Raw genomic sequence first — 27,697 nt, forward strand, 5'->3', positions numbered from 1 at the left:
TTCCAATATTGTTATTTTCTTTATCCTGAGCTCTTATGTTTCTTTTTTGTTATTTTTACTTTTCTTTTTTGTGACAAACTTTCTCACTAAATGAAATAGCATGTTCTTCATCTAGAAAATAAATTGGGGGAGGGGAGACCAAACTGCCTTCAGAATCTTCACAGTGGGGCAACTGATGTTTTCTCTACAGAGATGCGCTGGCCTAAAGGCCATAGTCCTCACTTTTTGAAGATTTGACAGCAAAACAAGATGGAGCCTGAACCCTTCTGTGCCTAGGCAGCATCTGTTTGGGAGAGTATCGATGCTTGACTCTCAGCTCTGTAGACTGTTGATGCAGAAAAAGGCCTAAGGTATCATTCTCTCATTTTAAAGATGAAGCAAGTAAAGTTCAGAAAAGAAAAGTGACTTGTCCAAGGTTTTCTAGTTTGTGGCACAGGTGGGCCTAAACCCAGGGCTGCCAGTTGCCCTTCCAGAACTCCTTCCTATGCTATTTGCTCTTGGCAGGCTATAATCAATTTTTACATTTAAAGCTGTATTTTTCTAGTTTTAAGTTAATTCCTCAAAAAGCAATACATTCTCTGAGGTTTATAGCTTTGTGTCATTATCATGCAATCAATATCACTCTTGGAAATAAATTCAATAAAATGTTTATCAAATAGTTTTTGCTGCTTCTTGCAGGGGTCTCATATGCATTGGACATACTAGCTTTGTAAATCATATTAGCCAGCCAACTGCCACTAACAAGATAGGTGAAGAAGGACATCAGAAGGTGTAGGAAGTAATGAAGTTACCAAGAACCCAACGGTGCCAGGAAACTTATGAGCTAGGTAATATATTTTACAGAAAGCAAAATTGAGGTTAGAAAAGCTAAGTAATTGTCCCAAGGACCTACTTGCATGGCAGAGCTAAGATCTCAATCTGATCTACTTTGATTCCAAAGTTCTCCTTTCTTAAACTAAGTATTTGTAAACCAAATAGCAAAGCAGGGGATGGTGCTCTTTAGAAAGCTCTAAAGTATTATTCATAAACACTGCTTTTTAAGTCCGTGTATTCCTCTGGCCCTTTGGCTGTTCCCCATGAAAGAAGGTCAAGTACTTAAAGACTCCTTTTAGTCATGTTGTTAATAAATGAAGCAATGTTATTTAAACCTTTGGGTGCTATTGTCAGTCAAAGATACCACTGATTTTTCTCTCCCACATAGGGAAATGTACACAAGGTCATGGAAGCTCTGGAAAATTATAAATTTTTCAGGGTATTCCTATTCATCTGGTGCCAGAGTGAATTTGGATTGGCTCTGGGAGGTCACCTTGGTCACATCTGAGTTCCCTTGTCATTCTCATTTTGCTCAACAAAAGAGTCTAAGCATTAAACTCCAAATGGCCAGCTTTGTACCACTGATTATTAATTTTAGGAAACTCATGTGTAGATAATTTTTTACATGATTTGCAACAAATGAATAACAAATGTTCCTGGAAAGACAGCTGTAAACCAAAGTTTGGTTTAATTTTTAAAAACTCATTACTAATCATCATTCTTTTAAAATTACTAATGGTAATGACTCACAATTATATATAGTTTAACAGCTGACCAAATATTTTCACATACATAATCTCATTTAATTCTCACGAGCAACCTTTCAGTGAAATTCAAACATAAGTGAGTGTTAATCTCTGTTATGAATTGGGGAAGGCCCTAGAGATACAAAAATAAATAAGAAATGGCCCTTGTCCTCAAGGAACTCACCATAGATACAAAAATAAATAAGAATGACCCTGTCCTCAAGGAACTAATCTTTTTTATTATTTTCATATTCTGTAAGATTAGGCAAATAAAGCTTAGAAATTAGAATATACTTGCTCATTAAGTCCAGTTACATGGAGTACGAAATTGGAGTTGTTTGATACCAAAACTTATTTTACTTCATTAACCTTCTGCTCAGCATGGAGTAGAAATGTAAAGGAGTTATAAACATTTGTTAAATTATCTTCCTTAATTTATTCATTTTTAGTTCATGATTTTTATAAATTGGGGAATTTTAAGGCGATGGACACCCTTGTAACCTTCCTTGCTGTCAATACAATGTTTTCTGTTTCTATTGTTTAAAGGAAAAGTTTTCATTATATGTTTTGTTAAACAGAAACAGCATCCAAGTTATCATGGTAACATAACATATTCAACTAAGCAATTCATTGAGTATAACAGCTAAGTATGCTATTAGATAGTATTGTGGGTCTCACAATTGAGAAGATGACTTGGATAGCCATATGTGCAAAAGGTAAGTTACTAAAAGGTTAGACACAAAGAAATTGTGAAGAAAGGTTCAGGGAATTTGGCTTTAGGATGAGAGTTGAATAACATCTTGCTAGCAATCTTCATGTGCAAAAGGAGTCATTATACGAGCTGTTTTCTACATCTAAGAACAAAAGAAAATGAGTTAGTTCCAACTGCAGCCCTAGGGATTTAGGTTAGCTATGAAAAACGACTTGCTGACAGGTGAGATTGTCAGTTACCAGAACTAGATACCAACAGAAGTTGTTGAATCTCCCCCTCCACAAAAAAAAAAGATTTCAAATCTCTTGTTATGGTTCAAATGTGACATGGCCTCAGACAGAAGGGTGAACTAGATGGCTTCCCAAGTTTCTTTCCAGCTCAGTGACTCTATCACTATAATGATTTCAGTCTCTAAAAGCATTTTTCCATAGTGTATTTAAAGTCCTACTTTTACTTTGCTAATAGTTCCATATAAGCATTCCATGTAGGTAATTAATTTATGTTTTTTTCTCCAAAGGTCAGCTACAATTCAAAGAATTTAAACATACCTTGACCAATGTTTCTAAATGTTAAAAGGTCAAATGTAGGAAACTGCTAACATTTTGAAAACTGTTGTCCCTTTCACTCATTAAGCTTCATAAGATTCCCAAACCACAGAGAACCCAGGGGAGATGATTATTTTAAAGCTCTGAGAAGATAACATTTCCCTGAAGTATCCCTCACAGGTCTCAGGCTTTTTCTCTCCAAAAATAATTTGAAATTGGTCTTCAGCGACCTCTCCGAAGTAAGTGAAGCACACTAGAGGAACAGGAAGGAACGGGATATGGTGAACCTACAATATCATTCCATCATTGATTTGACAACCAAGAAATAGCCGAGGATGTTTCAGGAATCTGGTTTAGGAAAATACAAAGCTGAGATTAGAATTCAAGTATTTTGGCTCCCTGAACAGTGACTGCTTCATAAAATATATTTTTCATTTTCAAAGACTCAAAGCAAAGGTAGTTTAAAAAATTAGTTTCAAAATATATCCAGATGTTTAAAGGACTAGACAAACAACATGAAATTCCTTTCTTGTGGAAACATCTTACTTTCTTTCCATATATGATCATGAAGTCAGGTACCTTCCCACACTGACAGACATATTCCAGCTCTGTGTACAAATAAAATCCATATCTTTTTAAATGGATTTGTTATGTGTCAACTTAGCAATTCCTCATAACTGTTAAAAGTAGGCTTTAGTGGCAGAAAAACTTGGGTTAATCTTGACTTTACCAAGTCTTTATATTTGTGTGACTTTGGGCAAGAATCTTAAACTTTTTGTTTCTTCATCTGCAAAATATAGATAGACTGAGGTATTATTATATGTTTGGTGCTTAACACAGGCCTGGCAAACACCAAGTGCTCAGTAAACTGTTGCTGCTCCTGCTATTATTATTATTAATAATTGCCATATGTCTCAAGACTCAGAAAATTACCCTAAGACTTGATGAGAGATACAGCCTTTGTATTTGGCATAAAGGATAAAGGGGCTCTTTTTTAGGACAATAAAAGTTTTCCCCGAAGCCGTGAAAGCCATGTCTCCATTGTCAAAAGAATATTCACTTTAACAGATATTCCTATATTTCTTGAGAACCTCACAGGTGACTGAGACTCTGCTAGAGGTAATGGGTATAAATATGAAGGAAACAGTCATGATCTTCCGGGGTTTCATGGCCAAGAGGTGAAAGAATCATATAAATAGGTAAGCACAGTATGATATGGACAAGCAAACAGTAAGGACAGTACAGAGAAGAGCTAGGAGGATGCAGAAGGGCAGTGGGCAGAATTGGGAAGGGCTTGTCAGAGATTGAGATCAGTTCAGTTGAGTCTAAATTCTAAGCAAAAAGACAACAGGGGATTATGATTACCAAATCGTTTTTTTAAACTAAAATTTTATAGGCAAAAAGAAGTCACTGATCAAATTATTTGCTTATCTGCCTGATCTTCAGTTGGGCAGAAAGGATCACAAAAGGGTCTTCAATTGATACAAAGAGACAGAGAGAGAGAGAAAGAGAGAGAGACAGAACAGTTTTGGACACAAGGCCCTAGACATACACATATATATTAGTAAATACTTACCAAGTAAGCCTTCTTTAGTACATCAGGGATAGTTATCAATGTAAGAAGTTCATTTTATTATCATCTTATTTTTCCTAAAAAGACTTCTGATATGGTTTGGCTGTGTCTCCACCCAAATCTCATCTTGAATTGTAGCTCCCATAATTCCCAAGTGTTGTGGGAGGGACCCGTGGGAGATAATTGAAATCATGGGGTGTTTTCCCCCATACTATTCTCAAGGTAGTGAATAAGTCTCACAAGATCTGATGGTTTTATAAGGGTTTTCCCTTTTGCTTGGTTCTCATTCCCCCTGGTCTGCTGCTATGCGAAACGTGTCTTTTGCCTTCTGCCATGATTGTGAAGTCTCCCCAGCCACATGGAACCGTGAGTCCATTCAACCTCTTTTCCTTTATAAATTACCCAGTCTCGGGTATGTCTTTATCAGCAGCATGAAAATGGACTAATACTCCTTAAAGACAATTATCTAGGTAACGCTCTCGATTCTCCCCTTCCACTTGCATGTAGATTCTTATTCTCAACTTGACAAAAAGGCAGACACATAAGTAGGGTCATTATTGATAACCCTAGGTAGTCTATTGACTCGACAGTAATCTGATTATGTGGCTCACATTTACTTTGATGTGAATTAAGATTTTAATTTCTGCTAATTTTTAAATATATGTTGTAAAATGAATTTTACTAATAACAGGAGCAACAGATGAGTCTTTTAAATGTTATGAGACTTGTGAATGTATAGGAGAAATAACCTAAACTCTCTAATAAATCATTCACATAAATAACCTCAAAGAAGATGCTTAGGTGTTTAAAGTATTAAATGCTTATGAGGATGTAGCTCACAAAATTTATCAATACATAAAACATGTTCTTTGCTGAATTGACCTCTTTCTCCATTAGGCACTGGAGTCCTAGATATAAGCTTTAGGAGCTCCCTAGACAATACATATCATTTTTCATAATGTATACTACACTAACATGTAAGCAAAAATCACAGCAGCAACAAAATCAAAAGATTATATGGTAAGGTAAGTTCCAAACTTTTCTGAGATTATTTGAACACACATAATGAATATAAATATGTTTCAACTCTTTGCTTTCAAATAACTAAAATGAGAAACAATTTACCAAATGAAAAACTCCAGGGGGTGGAGCCAAGATGGCCGAATAGGAACAGCTCCAGTCTACAGCTCCCAGCATGAGCGATGCAGAAGATGGGTGATTTCTGCATTTCCAACTGAGGTACCAGGTTCATCTCACTGGGGAGTGTTGGACAGTGGGTGCAGGATAGCGGGTGCAGTGCACCGAGCATGAGCCAAAGCAGGGCGAGGCATCGCCTCACCCAGGAAGCCCAAGGAGTCAGGGAATTCCCTTTCCTAGTCAAAGAAAGGGGTGACAGATGGCACCTGGAAAATCGGGTCACTCCCACCCTAATACTGCACTCTTCCAATGGTCTTAGCAAGTGGCACACCAGGAGATTATATCCCGTGCCTGGCTCAGAGGGTCCTATGCCCACGGAGCCTCGCACATTGCTAGCCCAGCAATCTGAGATCTAACTGCAAGGCGGCAGGCAGCGAGGCCGAGGGAGGGGTGACCGCCATTGCCAAGGCTTGAGTAGGTAAACAAAGCGGCTGGGAAGCATGAACTGGGTGGAGCCCACTGCAGCTCAAGGAGGCCTGCCTGCCTCTGTAGACTCCACCTCTGGGGGCAGGACATAGACAAACAAAAGGCAGCAAAAACCTCTGCAGACTTCAATGTCCCTGTCTGACAGCTTTGAAGAGTATAGTGGTTCTCCCAGTACACAGCTGGAGATCTGAGAATGGACAGACTGCCTCCTCAAGTGGGTCAGAGGAGTAGCCTAACTGGGAGGCACCCCCCAGTAGGGGCAGACTGACACCTCACATGGCCAGGTACTCCTCTGAGACAAAACTTCCAGAGGAATGATCAGGCAGCAACATTTGCTGTTCACCAGTATCAGCTGTTCTGCAGCCTCCGCTGCTGATACCCAGGCAAACAGGGTCTGGAGTGGACCTCCAGTAAACTCCAACAGACCTGCAGCTGAGGGTCCTGTCTGTCAGAAGGAAAACTAACAAACAGAAAGGGCATCCACACCAAAACCCCATTTGTTCATCACCATCATCAAAGACCAAAGGTAGATAAAACCACAAAGATGGGGAAAAAACAGAGCAGAAAAACTGGAAACTCTAAAAATCAGAGCGCCTCTCCTCCTCCAAAGGAACGCAGCTCCTCACCAGCAATGGAACAAAGCTGGACAGAGAATAACTTTGACAATCTGAGAGAAGAAGGCTTCAGACAATCAAACTACTCCGAGCTAAAGGAGGAAGTTCGAACCCATGGCAAAGAAGTTAAAAACCTTGAAAAAAAATTAGATGAATGGCTAACTAGAATAACCAATGCAGAGAAGTCCTTAAAGGACCTGAGGGAGCTGAAAACCACGGCATGAGAAATACTTGACGAATGCACAAGCCTCAGTAGCCTATTCGATCAACTGGAAGAGAGGGTATCAATGACGGAAGATCAAATGAATGAAATGAAGTGAGAAGAGAAGTATAGAGAAAAAGGAATAAAAAGAAATGAACAAAGCCTCCAAGAAATATGGGACTATGTGAAAAGACCAAATCTATGTCTGATTTGTGTACCTGAAAGTGACGGGGAGAATGGAACCAAGTTGGAAAACACTCTGCAGGATATTAGCCAGGAGAACTTCCCCAGTCTAGCAAGGCAGGCCAACATTCAACTTCAGGAAATACAGAGAATGCCACAAAGATACTCCTTGAGAAGAGCAACTCCAAGACACATAATTGTCAGATTCACCAAAGTTGAAATGAAGGAAAAAATGTTAAGGGCAGCCAGAGAGAAAGGTCGGGTTACCCACAAAGGGAAGCCATCAGACTAACAGCTGATCTCTCCGCAGAAACTCTACAAGCCAGAAGAGAGTGGGGGCCAATATTCAACATTCTTAAAGAAAATAATTTTCAACCCAGAACTTCATATCCAGCCAAACTAAGCTTCATAAGTGAAGGAGAAATAAAATACTTTACAGACGAACAAATGCTGAGAGATTTTGTCACCACCAGGCTTGCCCTAAAAGAGCTCCTGAAGGAAGCACTAAACATGGAAAGGAACAACTGGTACCAGCCACTGCAAAAACATGCCAAATTGTAAAGACCATCGAGGCTAGGAAGAAACTACATCAACTCACGAGCAAAATAACCAGCTAACATCATAATGATAGGATCAAATTCACACCTAACAATACCAACCTTAAATGTAAATGGACTAAATGCTCCAATTAAAAGACACAGACTGGCAAATTGGATAGAATCAAGACCCATCAGTGTGCTGTATTCAGGAAACCCATCTCAAATGCAGAGACACACATAGGCTCAAAATAAAGGCATGGAGGAAGATCTACCAAGCAAATGGAAAACAAAAAAAGGCAGGGGTTGCAATCCTAGTCTCGGATAAAACAGACTTTAAACCAACAAAGATCAAAAGAGACAAAGAAGGCCATTACATAATGGTAAAGGGATCAATTCAACAAGAAGAGCTAACTATCCTAAACATATATGCACCCAATACAGGAGCACCCAGATTCATAAGGCAAGTCCTTAGAGACCTACAAACAGACTTAGACTCCCACACAATAATAATGGGAGGCTTTAACATCCCACTGTCAACATTAGACAGATCAACGAGACAGAAAGTTAACAAGGATATCCAGGAATTGAATTCAGCTCTGCACCAAGTGGACCTAATAGATATCTACAGAACTCTCCAGCCCAAATCAACAGAATATACTTTCTTTTCAGAACCACACCACATCTATTCCAAAATTGACCACATAGTTGGAAGTAAAACACTCCTCAGCAAATGTAAAAGAAAAGAAATTATAACAAACTGTCTCTCAGACCACAGTGCAATCAAACTAGAACTCAGGATTAAGAAACTCACTCAAAACCACTCAACTACATGGAAACTGAACAACCTGCTCCTGAATGACTACTGGGTACATAACGAAATGAAGGCAGAAATAAAGATGTTCTTTGAAACCAATGAGAACAAAGACACAACATACCAGAATCTCTGGGACACAGCTAAAGCAGTGTTTAGAGGGAAATTTATAGCACGAAATGCCCACAACAGAAAGCGGGAAAGATCTAAAATTGACACCCTAACATCACAATTAAAAGAACTAGAGAAGCAAGAGCAAACACATTCAAAAGCTAGCAGAAGGCAAGAAATAACTAAGATCAGAGCAGAACTAAAGGAAATAGAGACACAAAAAACCCCTCAAAACATCAATGAATCCAGGAGCTGGTTTTTTGAAAAGATCAACAAAATTGATAGACCGCTGGCAAGACTAATAAAGAAGAAAAGAGAGAAGAATCAAATAGACACAGTAAAAAATGATAAAGGGGATATCACCACCAATCCCACAGAAATACAAACTACCATCAGAGAATACTACAAACACCTCTACGCAAATAAACCAGAAAATCTGGAAGAAATGGATAAATTCCTCGACACATACACCCTCCCAAGACTAAACCAGGAAGAAGTTGAGTCTTTGAATAGAGCAATAACAGGCTCTGAAATTGAGGCAATAATTAATAGCTTACCAACCAAAGCAAGTCCAGGACCAGATGGATTCACAGCCGAATTCTACCAGAGGTACAAGGAGGAGGTGGTACCACTCCTTCTGAAACTATTCCAATCAATAGAAAAAGAGGGAATCCTCCCTAACTCATTTTATGAGGCCAGCATCATCCTGATACCAAAGCCTGGCAGAGACACAACAAAAAAAAAGAGAATTTCAGACCAATATCCTGATGAACATCGATGCAAAAATCCTCAATAAAATACTAACAAACCGAATCCAGCAGCACATCAAAAAGCTTATCCACCATGATCAAGTAGGCTTCATCCCTGGGATGCAAGGCTGGTTCAACACATGCAAATCAATAAATGTAATCCAGCATATAAACAGAACCAACAACAAAAACCACATGATTATCTCAATAGATGCAGAAAAGGCCTTTGACAAAATTCAACAACCCTTCATGCTAAAAACTCTCAAGAAATTAGGTATTGATGGGACGTATCTCAAAATAATAAGAGCCATCTATGACAAACCCACAGCCAATATTATACTGAATGGGCAAAAACTGGAAGCATTCCCTTTGAAAACTGGCACAAGACAGGGATGCCCTCTCTCACCACTCCTATTCAACATAGTGTTGGAAGCTCTGGCCAGGGCAATCAGGCAGGAGAAGGAAATAGAAGGTATTTAATTAGGAAAAGAGGAAGTCAAATTGTCCCTGTTTGCAGATGACATGCTTGTATATCTAGAAAACCCCATTGTCTCAGTCCAAAATCTCCTTAAGCTGATAAGCAACTTCAGCAAAGTCTGAGGATACAAAATCGATGAGCAAAAATCACAAGCATTCTTATACACCAATAACAGACAAACAGAGAGCCAAATCATGAGTGAACTCCCATTCACAATTGCTTCAAAGAGAATAAAATACCTACGAATCCAACTTAGAACTGACGTGAAGGACCTCTTCAAGGTGAACTACAAACCACTGCTCAATGAAATAAAAGAGGATACAAACAAATGGAAGAACATTCCATGCTCATGGGTAGGAAGAATCAATATCGTGAAAATGGCCATACTGCCCAAGGTAATTTATAGATTCAATGCTATCTCCATCAAGTTACCAATCACTTTCTTCACTGAATTGGAAAAAACTACTTTAAAGTTCATATGGAACCAAAAAAGAGCCCGCACTGCCAAGTCAATCCTAAGCCAAAGCAACAAAGCTGGAGGCATCACGCTACCTGACTTCAAACTATACTACAAGGCTACAGTAACCAAAACAGCATGGTACTGGTACCAAAACAGAGATATAGACCAATGGAACAGAAAGAGCCCTCAGAAATAATGCTGCATATCTACAGCTATCTGATCTGTGACAAACGTGACAAAAACAAGAAAACAAGAAACGGGGAAAGGATTCCCTATTTAATAAATGGTGCTGGGAAAACTGGCTAGCCATATGTAGAAAGCTGAAACTAGATCCCTTCCTTACACCTTATACAAAAATTAATTAAAGCTGGATTAAAGACTTAAATGTTGAACTAAAACCATAAAAACCCTAGAAGAAAACCTAGGTAATGCCATTCAGGACATAGGCATGGGCAAAGACTTCATGTCTAAAACACCAAAAGCAATGGCAACAAAAGCCAAAATTGACAAATGGGATCTAATTAAACTAAAGAGCTTCTGCACAGCAAAAGAAACTACCATCAGAGTGAACAGGCAACCTACAGAATGGTAGAAAATTTTTGCAATCTACTCATCTGACAAAGGGCTAATATCCAGAATCTACAATGAACTCAAACAAATTTACAAGAAAAAAACAAACAACCCCATCAAAAAGTGGGCAAAGGAGATGAACAGACACTTCTCAAAAGAAGACATTTATGCAGCCAAAAAACATGAAAAAATGCTCATCATCACTGGCCATCAGAGAAATGCAAATCAAAACCACAATGAGATACCATCTCACACCAATTAGAATGGGGATCATTAAAAAGTCAGGAAACAACAGGTGCTGGAGAGGATGTGGAGAAATAGGAACACTTTGACACTGTTGGTGGGACTGTAAACTAGTTCAACCATTGTGGAAGTCGGTGTGGCGATTCCTCAGGGATCTAGAACTAGAAATACCGTTTGACCTAGCAATCCCATTACTGGGTATTTATCCAAAGGGTTATAAATCATGCTGCTATAAAGACACATGCACACATATGTTTATTGCGGCACTATTCACAATAGCAAAGACTTGGAACCAACCCAAATGTCCAACAATGATAGACTAGATTAAGAAAATGAGGCAGATATACACCATGTCATACTATGCAGCCATAAAAAATGATGAGTTTATGTCCTTTGTAGCGACATGGATGAAGCTGGAAACCGTCATTCTCAGCAAACTATCGCAAGGACAAAAAACCAAACACCGCATGTTGTCACTCATAGGTGGGAATTGAACAATGAGAACACATGGACACAGGAAGGGGAACATCACACACCGGGGCCTGTTGTGGGGTGGGGGGAGGGGGGAGGGTAGCATTAGGAGATATACCTAATGTTAAATGACGAGTTAATGGGTGCAGCACACCAACATGGCACATGTATACATATGCAACAAACCTGCACATTGTGCACATGTACCCTAAAACTTAAAGTATAATTAAAAAAAAAAGTAAACTGGGGCACAATAAAGTGTTAAAGAGTTTAAAAAAAAAAACTCTGAGTTATTACTATTTTCTTATAATAACAATACACTAAAAACAACCATTCACAACTAATAATGATAATATTTATGTAGCACTCGGTGCTTTGCCAAGTGTGCTTCTACACCTCATTATATTTGAGCTATGTGGTATCCATGTGAAGTGTTACTGTAGCATCTGAAGAAGGCTAACTTCATAGAGTAAGTGCACTTTTAGCTAACAGGTTAAGGGATATGTTCTCTCAAATAGAGAAATTACTAAGTTAATCCTGAATCTTCTTCCATCCAGAACCACCTGTTACTAAGTGCTGTTGCTTCTAACCCATAGCTTTTGGTAAAATTTTTCTTTGCTTTTCATTTCTTCCTTACTAAAATGAAAGACCTATAAAGGCAGAGAGTTTGTCTATGATTGCCATATTCTCATTTCTGGCTGGCAGATAATAGATGCTCAATAAATATTTTTAAACAAATAAATTCCTATAATTCTGTTTCTTCAAACCTCCCTACCCTGGATTTATATGGAACCTCCTAATTGGCACCATGAGCCAGATTTTCTTTTCTCTCATGTACCTTACACTTGACTGCTTGATGGATTTTACTAAAGGACAGATTTGTTTTACTCCCTAGCTTCAGAATTTAAATGTCTCATTATTATTACAAACTTCTCACCCTGGCATTTAGGGTCAGCCACTAATAGCCTGACCTACCTTTCACCAAATCCCTGCCTTCAGTTTCCAAACATCCTTTGTGTCATTCCCATCATCCCTCAGATCATCTTGCCTATTTGACTCTGTTCATGCAGGTCCCTTGACTCCCAAAGGCCACATCCATCATCTTTACCTATTGAAATATTATCAGTCTTTGAATATTGCTCTGAAATGCCCCTTCATTCAAGACCCACTGTCAGGTGCCAACACTTTGTCTTAAGCACCTATGTTATTCTGCCTTGTGATTTAAGGTATGTGTGGATGCTTGTTTTGTCCTCAGTTCTCTAAGCTCACTAAGACTGACAACTATGTCTTATGTATCTTTTACCTTGAAGAATTGACCACATGTAATAAATGGTCAACACATCTCTGCTAAGTTGAAGTGATTTCAAAAGATAGGGCACAGGATTGGAAAACATGGTGATAAATATAATATCTACCTTACAGTTTTGTCTAATAAATGCAACTGGAAAAATGAAAGTGATAATGCTTTGCAAACTTTAAAGTGCTATACAGGTGCAGGTATTTTTCAACTGTATTTCATGGAACTTGTCAGATAAATAAGAAATGAAAGCTACTCGATTATTGTGAGTCCTTCCTGTCATTGCTAGTGGTAAATGAGGGGAGGGGAAAAGGGGAACATTCTTTTGCTCCCAGCAGCCAAATTGCCCAGCAGATGAAAAATTAGCATCTGAACATATTTCATCATTAATGCTCAGCTGTATCCCTAAATTGCTATGTGATAGCATTTAGAAATGGTTCTTTGTGATATTATTTGGAGGATTAGAGTTTATCATGTATTTAATGTATTAAGCTGATAAAAAAGACTTAAACACATATCTCCAAACAAGGAAACAAAAAAATCTTTACTCGAAAATACTGTAATTCTACTCTGTGTTCCTATCATTGTCTATGGGGGCCCCTCATTTAGAACTCAGCACAAAAGGCTGCCTGTGAAGACAGAAGGGGAGGAAATGGTGTTGGGAACTGGTCTGAGTGGTGAGAGCAGTCTTGTCTCCAAAGAAAGCTGTTTCCCATGCCACGTTCTGCGTCAGATATTCCTGATTGTAAAGACAAGCTGGATACAGGTTATGATATCTGAGAACTTCGGACAAATGTGGCTCATTGTGATATAATCTGATTTCAGAAGGGCTTACGCAGTTCACATTCCTTGTCTGAGGCTTTCCCACATTTCTGGATAGCTGATGATATTTTTTTCTCTTTTTAAAATTCAGTAAAGGAGAAAACATCTGCCCACTATCTGAAAGGCTATAACAGCCACCTCTTTGGAGTGAGAGTGGGGCTACGAATCAGTGTTTTTCTGTTTCTTCATTTCATTTATGTGCAGGTTTACTAGACATCCTGGACTGGTTTGAAACCTCCCAATGACGTCAATGGGGCAGAAAAATTGGAGCAGCGGAGACAGCTGCAATGCACCAACTCTACTGAGGTTTTATTCTTTTCTCCCAGGGTGACATCTGAGACAGATATTATCAATCAAGCCCTCCTGGCTCAGCACCAAATCAAAGGTACTTTATCATTCAAAGCAGTAAAAGCTGCAATTAGATGATCTCTTCAGCTTTTTCCCTAGCAATATTTCGTTCATGATAATTAATAATGCAATTAAAACTGAATTAAATAAGAGAATGCTTACTAAAACATTTAACTTAAATAGGGAGCAATTTCTTTTAATGTCTCATTAAAAAAGTATTAAAGATCACTCTCTATATATGTTTTGTATAAAAATTCTAAACAAATTACTATATTTCCCCAAAACAATAATAAAGCCAAGTGATAAATTCTGACGTTTCCAAGAAATGTCCAAATGTTCAGAAAAAAATAGGTACAGATATAACGAAGCTTTACCATCATTTAGGAAGCAAACAACAACCACACCGAAAAACCCTGTGACAACTGACAGGAAGGAAGCTAGTGCTCTGTGAATTAACATTTATTTCAAAAACATTCAAAATAAAACCAAAAAGAAAGAAGCAGAGCCAACTGCTTTTGTGCTTGCTAGGCATAACATATTATTTACTGACTTTTCAAGCCCTTTTTTGAGGAGTGGTCTTACTTGCCTGAGTAAATAATAATATATTGAAATCTAAAAAAAATAATACTTAATCTAATTATTTAAAGTAAAGGTTTTTGCTCTATCTTTTTTTTCCCTCTATTTTTTTAAAAGAAGGGAACTTTAAACTACTAAGGCTATCCAAGGCCAATCATAGCAAATCAAACTAATAAATGCACTGAAGATAGATTTTCGTTTGTTTTTAAAGTTCCCTAGGAAAGCTAGGCATAGAACACTCTAACCAGAGTAAAAAGTAGGGAACTGACTGCAATCTCATCTTCCCTTTCGTTCTGGAGTATTTGTTGGCAAACAATGCTGGTGGTAAAATAACTACAAAGTGGAGTAGAGAGAAGATTGGCAATAAAAATAAGGGTGAAAACACCAATGTCAATCTCAAGATTATGTAGCCACACTCAATAGAATCTAAAGCCATTCAATGTAGAAAGTCAAACTGGCAAAGGGTAAGAAACACAGAAACAATATTCTTCAGTAATTGTCTATTGTCCAAGAAACAGCATCATCAGCTCATTACGTTATCCCATTAGCTAACAGTGTATATGATATGTATTCCTCTAAATTAATAAAAAGATTCCAGAAATATGAAAGGCCATTGTGCAGGAGACTTGCTTTTTCAATGAGGAGCGAACAAGAGAACATGTGTTTAAATGTCAGCACTAAGAGTTTAGGTTAGCTAGAATAACAAACTTCTTGCCAATCGGGTAATGTTTACCTAAGGGTGGGTATCTAAAGTGTTCTTTAGTACTTGGATTTAAACAATAAGTTTTGTTTTCATCCTCTCCCGTTCATTTAGCTGTGAAACAGACAATAAATTACAGTTCAAGCTACCAAATATCTTGTACATTATTTACAAGTCTGAACTTCCTAACTGAGCAAGCCCTAAACTTTCTACCATGACTAGATTCATCATTCCTTTCACTCAGCACAATGGTACTGATATGGGCATTGAGGCCTGTTACATGCAGATTTGTACCCAGCTTCATCTCTTAGTAGAGACATGTCCTTGAATTACTCTGCATATGCACAGTAATAATGAAATGACACATGAATAAAACACCTCAGAGATACTCTAAATGGGACAGCTATTAGTTTCAGATATTTATTTTAAAATATGTATTACTGTGTTTCAGTGCCAGGCACAGTGCTAGATAGTGGACACACATACACACATTCTCTCTCTCTCTCTCTCTCTCAATCCACAGAGTAAATCAAGCTATCAACTTGAGAATCATTCTTGCCTTCCACATCTGATCACCACTACCACTACCAGTAAAAGCAAATAAGACCCCTTCATAACTGTGGGCAATCTGTTTTATCTGCCAGTGGCCGGCCCAAATCTTGCCAGTGTCATAAACAAGTGAATAGCTGCCCAAGTCGTTACCTACCCTGGAGTATTCCACCTCTTTTGCCTTTTTGAATTAATTTTCTCTTTTTCTGGCAATGGCTGCCCTAATTCATGTCTTTTTATCATTTCTTTCCTGAGTTACTGCTACAACCTGCTGAACAGTTCCCTGCCTTGAGCTTTATTTCTATGATTATCTTTTTAAATTATAAATTGTGCCATGCCACTCCCTGCTTACAAATCTCCAGGACTTCTCAAAGATTTTATGAAAAAACTCTGTTCCTTAACATGTCACAACAAACCCTATATGATCTGTAGCTTGATTCACATTCTAACTTTACTTTCCTGATGTGACTTTTAATATCCACCTGTGTCATAATCTTTCCATTTCCTCAACTTGCTGTGTTGTTTCACATGTTCACATATTTTCTGCCCCTTTCCTCCATACGTATCTCCTAATTCCTCTTAATAAATACTTTTGTCATGACAGACACTTACCAGATTGCAATACATGTATTTGTTCACAAGTTGGCTTCCTCCCTACCTGACTGCGAATTCCTGAAAAGTATTAAATGTTACTCATTTCTGTTTCCACTAAACAGGCACACAATGGCATGCTGTGTTTGAAAAATGTTAAATGAATCCATGAGCATTAGAAGTTATGATTTCAGTTGATCTACCTTGTCAACGAGATTTTAAAATCCTTTCTATAGAATAGGGATGGATCTTTAGGGGGACTCTTGGTCAATTAGGCCCCATTTCCTTCCTCCCTGGACCTTGTTTTCATTGAAGAAACAAGCATTGGATTCTGAACTCGTAAGAAAGGATTCTAGAAGTTCTAGAATCACACTTAGACATATTTAAAATTCCCACCCTCTGAGGGTTCCCTGTGTTTTTAAGAAGGGTACAATCTACCATTTCAGTCCAGAAATTGCAGTGAAGCCAGAGGTGGAAGCCTACAGCAGTCTATACAGCAAGCTAATTAGTCATTTATTGACAACTACACTTGTTCAAATGACCTGAATGTCCTGGACCATTTGTCTATTCATCATTCAGCAACTATTGATTGGCATCTGTGTCATCCTACACATTGCAAATTCAGTAAGGAACAAATAGGTTAGTTCATATTTACTGAGTATTTATTATGGTATACTTTTTTTCCCTTCAAATACATTTTTGATGTTTGAGCAGCCCATAAAGAGGGCTATATTTGCAATGAGTAGTTCTCACTCTCCTGGATCTTCTTCACATAACTTCTGTTTCTGTGTTCACATCCTACCCTCCATCATATTCTGTGTTGCTACCCATCTCATATGCAGTCTGCACTGACCATTGACAAATAAAGGAGAAAATTATCATTGCTTTCTAAATATGCACAGACACTTATATAGCCTAGTGTTGCTCATTCACTATATGATGGTGCTTTGAGATTACAAATTTATATATGCTGAGTGAGTTTCCATGGCAAACTGAAAGAATCAGTAACTTTGAATCAATCAAAGTCATGAAAAGTTAAGGGCCGGGCATGGTGGCTCATGCCTGTAATCCAGCACTTTGGGAGGCCGAGGCAGGCAGATCACCTGAGGTCAGGAGTTTGAGACCAGCCTGGCCAACATGGTGAAACCTCGTCCCTACTAAAAATAAAAAAATTATCCGGTCCTTCCTATCAGGTGCCTGTAATCCCAGCTACTCAGGAGGCTGACGCAGGAGAATAGCTTGAACCCAGAGGTGGAGGTTGCAGTGAGCCGAGATCGCGCCATTGCACTCCAGCCTGCGCAGCAAGATTGAAACTCCGTCTCAAAAAAGAGAATAAAAAATAGTTAAGATAGATCTTTTCTGAACAGTTGATTGACATTCATAGACTAGATATTGAGCATGTATATTTCATTATCCAAATGTAATCAAAAGGTCCTTGAAGATATTTCACTTATTTACAACAGTTTCAGCACGCAGCATATCTTATATAGTCCTCCTTGCCCATAGCATGAGTGCCATAAAAATTGTTGACTTGCATTTGTAAGCAATCAAAATCTTTTTAGTTAAGAGCACCAAATAGCTCTGGATAAATTGGGAAATAAATAATCATTTTTCTGTTTTTAAAGATCACAAGAAAATTTAAACATATTCATTAACTAAAATTTAAATAATTATAAACTTTATAAATAACAACTTAAAAATTAAAATCACTGCCATTAGCAATCAAGAAATCAGTAATTATAAAAGTTGTATTTATTTATCATATGGTAGAAAGAGTTTTAGAATAACACAGAACTGAGTTTTCATTCAGCTTCTGTGCAATATTTTTTTCATGAAAATGAAAAAGTTAACACTGTCACAGCCTCAGTTTTTAATATGCAATACAGGGATAAGAGTTCCTATCTAATAGATTGTTACGAAGAATAAATTAGTGGGTATAAGGTACCCCAAATTGGCATACAGTAGATATTTAAAGTAGTTTTTAAAAACAATATAATAAATTTTTGTTTATTTTGACTTCTTTTTGGGGGGGGAGAAAAGAAAAAAACATTACTTGCTAACTTCAAAATATGTCACCTATCCTGAGCTTTATTAAATACTAAGTTAGAATAAGAGACGTATACATAATTTTCTCCTTTCATTGTCTTTTCTTTTTTTTTTTTAAGGCATAGTAGGCATTGTGAGGCTACCTGATGTTATCTTAAAATGTGAATTATAATTCCAATTCTAACACTTGGTCCTTTGTATCTTAGAAAGTGATTTTTGATGATGTGACTGGAATTTCACTAGATTTTTACTAAAAAAAACAATGCCTACCAAAGCCTGTATCGACTCCTGTAAAGCTTTGACTATTTACTGAACCATGATGATCCCACCTTTAGGAAAGGCTTCAGGGCATTCCTGTGGCTTACTTGGAAATCAATAAAACACCAGAGGCCTAACACTAAATATCCTTGAACTAAGGTTCCTAAAATGTCACAGAGACTGAATATTTATTATCTGGCTTCAATGCACTGTGGACACAACCTAAACTTGACTTTTCCTGCCTGCAGCTTATGACACTGCTCAAGGACAATGAGATCTTTCAGGGCTTTGAAACTTTGCTGCTGTCAGAATAGAGTTTACAGAGTGATTATTAGTTTTCAAATAAAATCTTCCTTCAGGACAAGTATTCTCAAGGAGGTAAGAGGGTTAAAGACCAACTCTTGTCAGATGTTATTTCTACAAAGTCACCTGAATTCCTGGATATGCCTAAGTCCCAAGTCACACAGTTACAACTCTCCCTAACACACACATATGCATTCACTCATTTCACAAGTATTCATTGAGCCCTTACCATGTGCTAAACACCATTCCAACCATTTGGCATATATTAATTAACAAAACAGACAACATTTCTTGCCTTCACGATGTTCACATCCCAGTTTGTGGTAGGGGTAACATGGGACAAGAGGGAGACAGAAATAAATAATACACATAACCATACTGTAGGTTTTATCTTTCTCTGAGTCAGTCATGCCCATTTCTGTCTCCATTCATTTGCATTTGCTTTTCTCTCTATCTGGACTGCCTCCCTTGTCACACTGTTAGACTGAAGTCAAATGTCACCTCCTCTGTGAAGCAGGTGTTAGCTCTCCTCGGGACCTCATGGAGCTTTATGCATAGCCCTTTTATGCCATTTCTCAGATTGTCTTCTTATTGGCAGATATCTGTCCCTCCCATTAGAGAAGGAACCTAGACAGGAACCTGGCAAGGACTTATTCTTAGGAAGTACTGTATTGCCAGGGCCACTGACCAGAGAGCAAAAGAGAGTAGCACTCTCAATAAGTGTTCATTTAAGAAGTGAATGCAGTTTTATGCTACATAAGGAAAATAAAGATTAATTGTGAGATTAGTTGTGATTAGGATGTTTCTTTGCATACCATCCACAACAAAGTCTGAATAATTCATATATTTAAGAAATAGTTTACTTTAAATAGAACTATTTTATGTGAAGTACATTAGCATTATTTACTGAAAGCTGATTCAGCAGGCATGGTAATTCAAAAGATAACTTTTAATTAGTTGACAAAAATAGCCTTGATAGAAATACCAGTTTTATAACTTGATTATCTTTTAATATGATAGCTTCATCTGTGCTATAATCTGCACTTATATTTGAATAAATTGAGGGCTATAGTTAAGAGATTTATTTTCTTCAACCTTCTAATTATCACAAGAAAATTAAATTACTGCATTATTTAAGAGGGAAGTCTTAGCTATCTGACTAATTCACTGTGATTGGCATAACAGAGCTTGCTTTGGGTAGCTGTGATCTCAGGCAGGGAATGTTCCAAGAGTGGATGGACCTGCAGATTTTAGGCGATGCCTAGCCCCCACGCTGTGTTAGATCTGTAGTTTTGTAGGCGGGGTTCTCTCAAGACACTATCCATTAGATTAGCTGCCTGCTTCTTGCCAGTCGACCTCCAACCTTGGAATCTTCCCATCTGTCTTCAGCGTGGGAAATCTTGCCTTTGTTGAGTCAACTATGCAATCAAAGAGGAAGCTGCATTTCTGACAGGGAGGAAGGTCTTAGAAGCAAGCTAACATCCCTTCCTGAAATCAGCTCTCAGGATAATTTTAGGTCTACTGAACCGATAGCCCGAGCCATCTGCCTTTAACCAGCTTCTAAGTACTAAATAGCTTTTATACTGAATAAGAATGTGTCCTTTCTTGATCTTTTTTCTCCTAAAAAATCTTTTGCATGACATTTCATGGAAATAATCTCATTAACAGAAAGAGTTTGTTTTTCTGTCCCAAATTTGAGGCAAGTGCACCACACTTATTTCATACCCTCCTAATACATAGTTCCATGCTAAACAGAGCAAATATGTGATGATTCTTACAAGACTGACTTTTAAGTGTGTGTTTCGCTGGAGCACGATGTATGCAGTTCTATTATATAGCATAGAGAGGAAGAAGTAATGTCATTCTTCAAATGTTACATACATTGTCCTCACCAAAGTAGGGAGTATAGGCATTTCACTCACACTGCACATGCTAAGGCTCACATCTCAAGAGGAGAAAAATGTCCACAGTGCACAAAAAAAGAATACTTTTTTTAAAGTCTTAAATGTTTATAAATAAAAAAGTTGTTCATTGGAATGAAGTTTTCTGCTGTCTGTACCTATCAGGAACTAACAGTCCGAGAATATATTTGGATTTGTCCAAGTGTTACTATTTTACCGGTTTTATTTTCATCACAGGGACCTGGTCTCAGGCACAATTTTTCTCATACTGACTTAGATAACTAAAACAATGAGTCTTCTTTTAGCTAACAAAATATTCTTCACAACAGAACTACACATAGGACTATAACCTAATGGTTGTCAAAATGAGTTCTTGCAGAGTCTGAAACTTGGCTTCTTCTCAGTGTTTGGCAGTGACAAATACACTCTGTTGGGCTCTATGGATTTTCAACTAGTTCAATAAAGAAGTATCTACTGGTTTCTGGAAATGTTTACATATCTATAATTTAGCTTCTAATATAATTGCCTTGGTAGGTGATATGGTTTGGCTCTGTGCCCCCACACAAATCTCATCTAGAATTGTAATCCAAATTGTAATTCTTATGTGTTGAGGGAGGGACCAGGTGGGAGGTGATTGGATCATAGGGGCAGGTTCCCCCATGCTGTTCTGGTGATGGTGAGTGCCAGCTCATGAGATTTGATGGTTTAAATGTGACACCTCCTCCCTCTCTCTCTCTCTCCTGCCACCATGTAAGACACGCCTTGCTTCCCCTTCATCTTCTGCCATGATTGTAAGTTTCCTGAGGCCTCCTAGCCTTGCTTCCTGTTTAGCCTGTGGAACTGTGAATAAATCAAATCTCTTTTCTTTATAAATTACCCAGTCTCAGGTAGTTCTTTTGTTGTTGTTGTTGTTGCTTTTTTTGAAATGGAGTCTGGCTCTGTCACACAGGCTGGAGTGCAGGGGTACGATCTCGGCTCACTGCAACCTCCACCTCCCAGGTTCAAGTCATTCTCCTGCCTCAGCCTCCTGAGTAGCTGGGATTACAGGCATGTGCCACCATGCCTGGCTAATTTTTGTATTTCTAGTAGAGACGGGGTTTCACCATGTTGGTCAGGCTGGTCTTGAACTCCTGATCTTGTGATCCTCCCACCTCGGCCTCCCAAAGTGCTGGGATTACAGGTATGAGCCACCACACCTGGCCAAGGTAGTTCTTTACAGCAGTGTGAGAATGGATGAATATAGTAGGCAACACTGTTTTAGGTTAAGCTCATACATAATTCCACCTACTAAATTTACTAAATGTAAGTGTGCCTTGCTTTAGAGAATCATGTAGTACAAAATGAATACATATAACACAAATAAATTAGAAAGTAATTTTACTATATACATAATTCTTCTCTTTGCTCAAGGATTTCCCCTAGAGTTCATAAAATTTAGCTCCCCTACTGCATTTAAGTGATCATTAACCTATAATTAATTGACATGGTGTAATTGAAAATGTAGAGTTCCATTTTATTTTCTCACCCGAATTCACCATTAGCTGTAGTTCAGTAGGAAAAAATTTGGAGGTAAAGTAACTTAAAAAAGTAAAGTTGGGTGCAGTGGCTGACACCTGTAATCTCAGCACTTTGGGAGGCCAAGGCAGGCAGATTGCTTGAGCCTAGGAGTTTGAGACCAGCCTGGGCAACATAGCAAAAACCCATCTCTACCAAAAATATGAAAATTAGCCAGGTGTGGTGACACAAGCCTGTGGCCCCTGCTACTCAGGAGGCTGAGGTGGGAGGATTGCTTTGAGCCCAAGAGGTGGAGGTTGCAGTGAGCAGTGATCACACCACTGTAGTCCAGCCTGGGTGAGCAAGACTCTGCATCAAAAAACAAACAAACAAAAACAAACAAGCAAACAAAAAACCCAAGTAAGTCAAATTAGCTCAACTGGAGAAAATAAAAAGTTATTCTTAACTCTTAGTGAGTTACATAAAAACAGATAAATCTTAATCAGGTAGAGGGCTTATAAGGACACTCTAGGCAGGCTTCCAAGCCTTTAGCTGTTGAATCTTGAAAACATTTTACCACTTAACAATTCAACAGTTTAATTTTGATGTTCCATTTTGATCACTGCAAATTGCCGTATAAGAGTAGTCCAAGCCATTGGGCCACCTCAAAGACTATAGGTAAATTCAAATAGACTCTTGCAGGTTTAGCAGCACTTGCTTGAGTTTCTTCCTCTTAAAATAGAATACAATTCTATTTCAATGGAAGTGCCCTTAGTTTCTATGGGAAACACCCTGACCAGTTTCTGACTCCAGGTTGGCCCCATATTTTGGCTTATGCCCTTCTCTGCTTTAATATCTTTATGGTCCCTCACAGCTTTCAGGAGAAAGTTGAAGTTCTCATGAGGGCTTATCCAGCCCTGTTGCCTTTTCAGTGTTGTCACAAGCAATCATTTTCCTTCTCGTGTCTTAGAACATCAATAGTTATTCTCCAAGATGAGTCATGCTATGCTATATTATGCCTGGAAGGTCTTCCTTCTGATTTTTGTTTACTTATGGCCTACTTATCCATCAAAATTCTGATTATGGGTCACCTCCTTTACCCCCAATCTGATACAGGTGTATCCATGTGCCCAAAGCAGACTGTATACACACCAATAATTGTTCTAACATGCTGATTTATAATCATTCATTTATTTGGGGGTTCACTCTATCTGATAATTATACGACTTTAGATTCCAGAAGCCAGCACAGTACCCGGAACATAGAAAGTACTAAGTATATACCAAAAAGACGAGTGAATCAATCATTTCAATGGATAAGTGTAATTTTTAAAAGTTGCATTAAACATCATATTATAACTGAAAGGATCTGGATTTCCAAATATAGAGCTTGCCAACTTATATATAAGGTGAAGATGAGGAGATGAAAAAAGGAAAGAAGTTGATATTTACTAAATTAATTCTTTTAGAAATTTCTCAACATTACTAATCATCAGAAAAATGCAAACAAAAACTATGATGAGCTACCATCTCACAATAGTCAGAATTGCTATCATCAACAAGTCAAAAAACAATACTTCTGATGAGGCTGCAGAGAAAAGGGAACACTTATGTATTGTTGGTAGGAATGTAAATTAGGTCAGCCACTGTGGAAAGCAGTTTGGAAATTTCTCAAAGATCTTAAAACAAAGCTATCATTCAATCCAGCAATCCCATTACTGGGCATATACCCAAAGGAAAATAAATTGTTCTACCAAAAAGACACATCCATTCATATGTTCATCACAACACTATTCACAATAGCAAAGACATAGAGTCACTGTAGGTGCCCATTCACAGTGAATTGGATAAAGAAAATGTGGTACATATAGACCACGGAATACTATGCAGCCATAAGAAAAAATGAAATCATGTCCTTTGCAGCAATATGGATGCAGCTGGAGGCCATCATCCTAAGTGAATTAATGCAGGAACAGAAAAGCAAATACCTCATGTTCTCACTTATAAGTGGGAGCTAAACATTGCATACACATGGACACAAAGACAGGAATAATAAACACTGTGGACTCCAAAAGCAGGGGATAAGGGTAGAGCTGGAAAACAACCCATTGGGTACTATACTCATTACCTGAGTGATGGGATCAATCATACGCCAAACCTCAGCATCACACAATATACGAGTGTAACAAACCTGCACCTATACCCCCTGAATCTAAAACAGAAGTTGAAATTTTTAAAAAAGAAAGCTAGAATTTGCGAGTTAATTCTTTGGACAAATCCCTGTGCTAAGTACTTTTACATCTCATTTAAACACCACAATGAGTCACATATCAATTTTTTTTTTTATATTTCATTCTTAATATAAGTTTAGTTTTTATTGAGTGCTTCATATGAGCCAGTAACTATGCTGGGTGCTTCATATTACATCACAATCTTCACAATATTTCAAGGGAAGCATTATAAACTCATTTACACACAAGAAAATTAGAGCTCAGGCCTGCTTGAGGTTATATAGCTGGTAAACAAGCTGTAATTTTCAACAGTATTGATCTGGTTCTCTAGGCAGTGTTTGTTTCACTGAAGCAACATCACATCACCCAGGCTGTTCCAGAGGTCCACTGAGATATTAATAGGCACTTCACCTCCAAAAAGAGTTTTGTGATCAGATAAATTTAAATTATTTTTCCCTTTTTAATATATTCTTTTTAAAGAAAATTACAATGACATTAGTTATATATCACAAGTCTGAAAGCCAACAAGAACCTTCTTAACTGTCTAACCACATGTTCTCTAGTTTCAAGAAAATGCTTCCTTTTATATTTTGTTGCAGAAGACTAATATTCCATCCCATAAAGTACACGACTGCCTTCAACTTCAGTTATTAAAATGGGAAGAAAAGATTTCATTTTCGACCCAATTACTCAAAATTCTCTTTTGAATTCCACTTTTTATGGGAATAGTAAAAATTCTAAATTCCTTTTCCTGGAATGTCTCTGATATTTTCTACCAATCCTAGAAAAAAAATGTGAGCAGGCAAAATTGTGAACTGATTTATGAGAATTAATTATGTTCAAAATTAAGAGTAAGTAACTCTTACTCTTAATTAAGAGTGCTTTGCTTTTCTAATTTACTCATCAACACCACCCAAAAGTATCATGCCAGGTAGGCACTGCACACAAAAATTATGCCAGCCACAATTTCTGCTCTCCAAAAAGCCTTGACATTCAGAGCAGTTCAAAGTTTAATCTCCAAACAAGCAATTCTCCTATTTAAAATGTATGGCCATACTCCTCTGCTTTGTTATACATGTAAACTACACAAATTATTGCTTGGTTCTAGTTTGTGATACCCTTTGCATTCCACCACCCATAATTCCATGTTTTTGCTGTGTTAATCCTCAAAATGGAGACACAGTTCATGGACACCAGAAATATTTTAAGCAATGTGAACTATTTTAAATCTCCCTGATAGCGCTAAAAAAAAGATAAAAGACATACTCATCAACTATTCATTAGCCACATAAAAATATATATCTAGGAGTAGTTAGAAAATCTTTACAATTTGTCATAACTGCTCATTATCTTCTATTTCTTTTAGTAAGAATCTAACAGGGAAAAGCTTTTTTAAAATAGTCATATTTACATTTCAAGTAGACAAAAATAAATATCATTCACAGATGGTAGCCTGACCTGAGGAAACAGATAATTTATTCTTACAGAAAAACTCCATTCAATTCACAAGCTACTCCTATAATTTTTAAAAAGGTAAGGAAATTTTAATGTGTAAATGTACTCAATGCATTTTTCCTAAAAATCACATAATTTTGCAAAGCATAGTATTTTCCCTAAACACTTTATTTAAAATTTCTCATTGTTCAGTGTTTTTAAATATAACACCATCTCCCAGCTTCATTCCTGAACTGTCAGATAAAATTTGATGTTCATAGCATCACCAACACTACCATATCCATGAATGTTGTTGAGGAACCAACGTGCAACATCCTGAAAAGCTGGTACACTATTCATATCCCACACCCAGGGACTTAGTTCATTTTCATTATCTTCCCTGCGTTCTTGCTGCTACATAATTATTACTTAACTCTTTGTCCTTTTATTTTTCTTTCTGATGGCATGCCACTTACTATTGCAGAATAAATATAATTTTCAATATGAATACAAATGACTTAGCAATCAACATGTAAGCATTCAACAGGAACATTGTCAATAGTTTGCTTAAGAAATCAAATGAGAAAATCAATCTGTAGCCAAATCTGAATGATAGCTTCCCATGATGCTTGTAGGATTTTTTCCAATATGCCTCAGAAAAAGAAATAATTTGAGTTTCCCAAATTGCAGAAATATCTCCCTTTAAACAGTATCCTCTGTTTTCATTCTCATTTTGCATTTTCTCCTCTGTGCCTTGTGATATGTCAGCATGTTTTGGGATTTCTTTTAGCCGAAGTTCACAGTGATCTGATTAATCAAATACAATTCTCTCTTCTCTGGTTTGCATTGCATTTGGAGCTATCCAACCTCCTGTCTGACTCGTTCTGCGTTGTTTAGCTCATTCAGTGCACCATGAGAGAACACCTAACACACGGGGTCAGATTTCCTGAATGACATATGTGAGACCACAACAAAGGCAAAAACCCTGGAGAGATTATAGGTCTTTTTCATCACAGAAGATTAGAGAGCAAAGAAAATATCTACGTTACACAAAGAAATAACAGTGTGACTGGAATAATGAATTCAACTTTCAGATTTGGTGCCAACTCCCCTGACTGCTCTAAGCATGCTGGTGTATATTTAAACTTTCACCGCTGGCCCAGGAAGACTGGCCTCTAAGCAGATACAATAGCACTTAAAGGCCACTGAAATCACAATTAACCCGGCACAACAGTATTAGGTTCAAAGATCCTCTGATCCCTGAAGAACTGATGGCATTTCCCAGAGTGACAAATTATACTCCAAAGGCATTCAACAGCGAGGACAAGGGTCCTGGCATTCTGAATCTCTGAGTAAAATGTAGATGACTCATACTGAAAAAGACTGGTTTGCAATCAAATGAGAAGGCATGTTTGAATGGTCTCCCCTTTGTCTGTTTTTCAGGGCACAGTGTCATTTATCTTCCTTCTGGATGCTGATAATCCTACATTTTAGTTGGATCTGTGTTCCTAGAAGGTATGCCTTATTTCCTTATTTCAGATTTGCCTCACATCTCATCTTCTTGCCTCACAATGTCTCAGAGAAGCTGACCTCAGGACAGGACTCATCTTGTGCAATAGTAGGAACAGGTGTAAAAAATAATACAGGTACACAGAAGGTCGAAACTTAATTACGAAAACCAGTTTCTAATTGGACTTCCTCTTAT

The 27,697-nt window shown here is 37.7% G+C and overlaps 1 protein-coding gene and 1 long non-coding RNA gene across 4 annotated transcripts in view; one reads left to right on the forward strand and one right to left on the reverse strand.

The window, feature by feature from the left end:
- PDE4B (phosphodiesterase 4B) overlaps positions 1–27,697 on the reverse strand; it is a 597,395-nt gene that overhangs the window by 171,393 nt on the left and 398,305 nt on the right. The gene's annotated exons all lie outside the window — the stretch shown is intronic.
- Positions 186–27,510, forward strand: LOC129050696 (uncharacterized). Its single transcript, XR_008514413.1, has 3 exons — positions 186–350; positions 13,889–13,947; positions 27,436–27,510. It is a non-coding gene; the product is annotated as an uncharacterized LOC129050696 (long non-coding RNA).

The sequence above is a fragment of the Pongo abelii genome, chromosome 1 (genome assembly GCF_028885655.2).
Source record: "Pongo abelii isolate AG06213 chromosome 1, NHGRI_mPonAbe1-v2.0_pri, whole genome shotgun sequence".
Taxonomy (NCBI): domain Eukaryota; kingdom Metazoa; phylum Chordata; class Mammalia; order Primates; family Hominidae; genus Pongo; species Pongo abelii.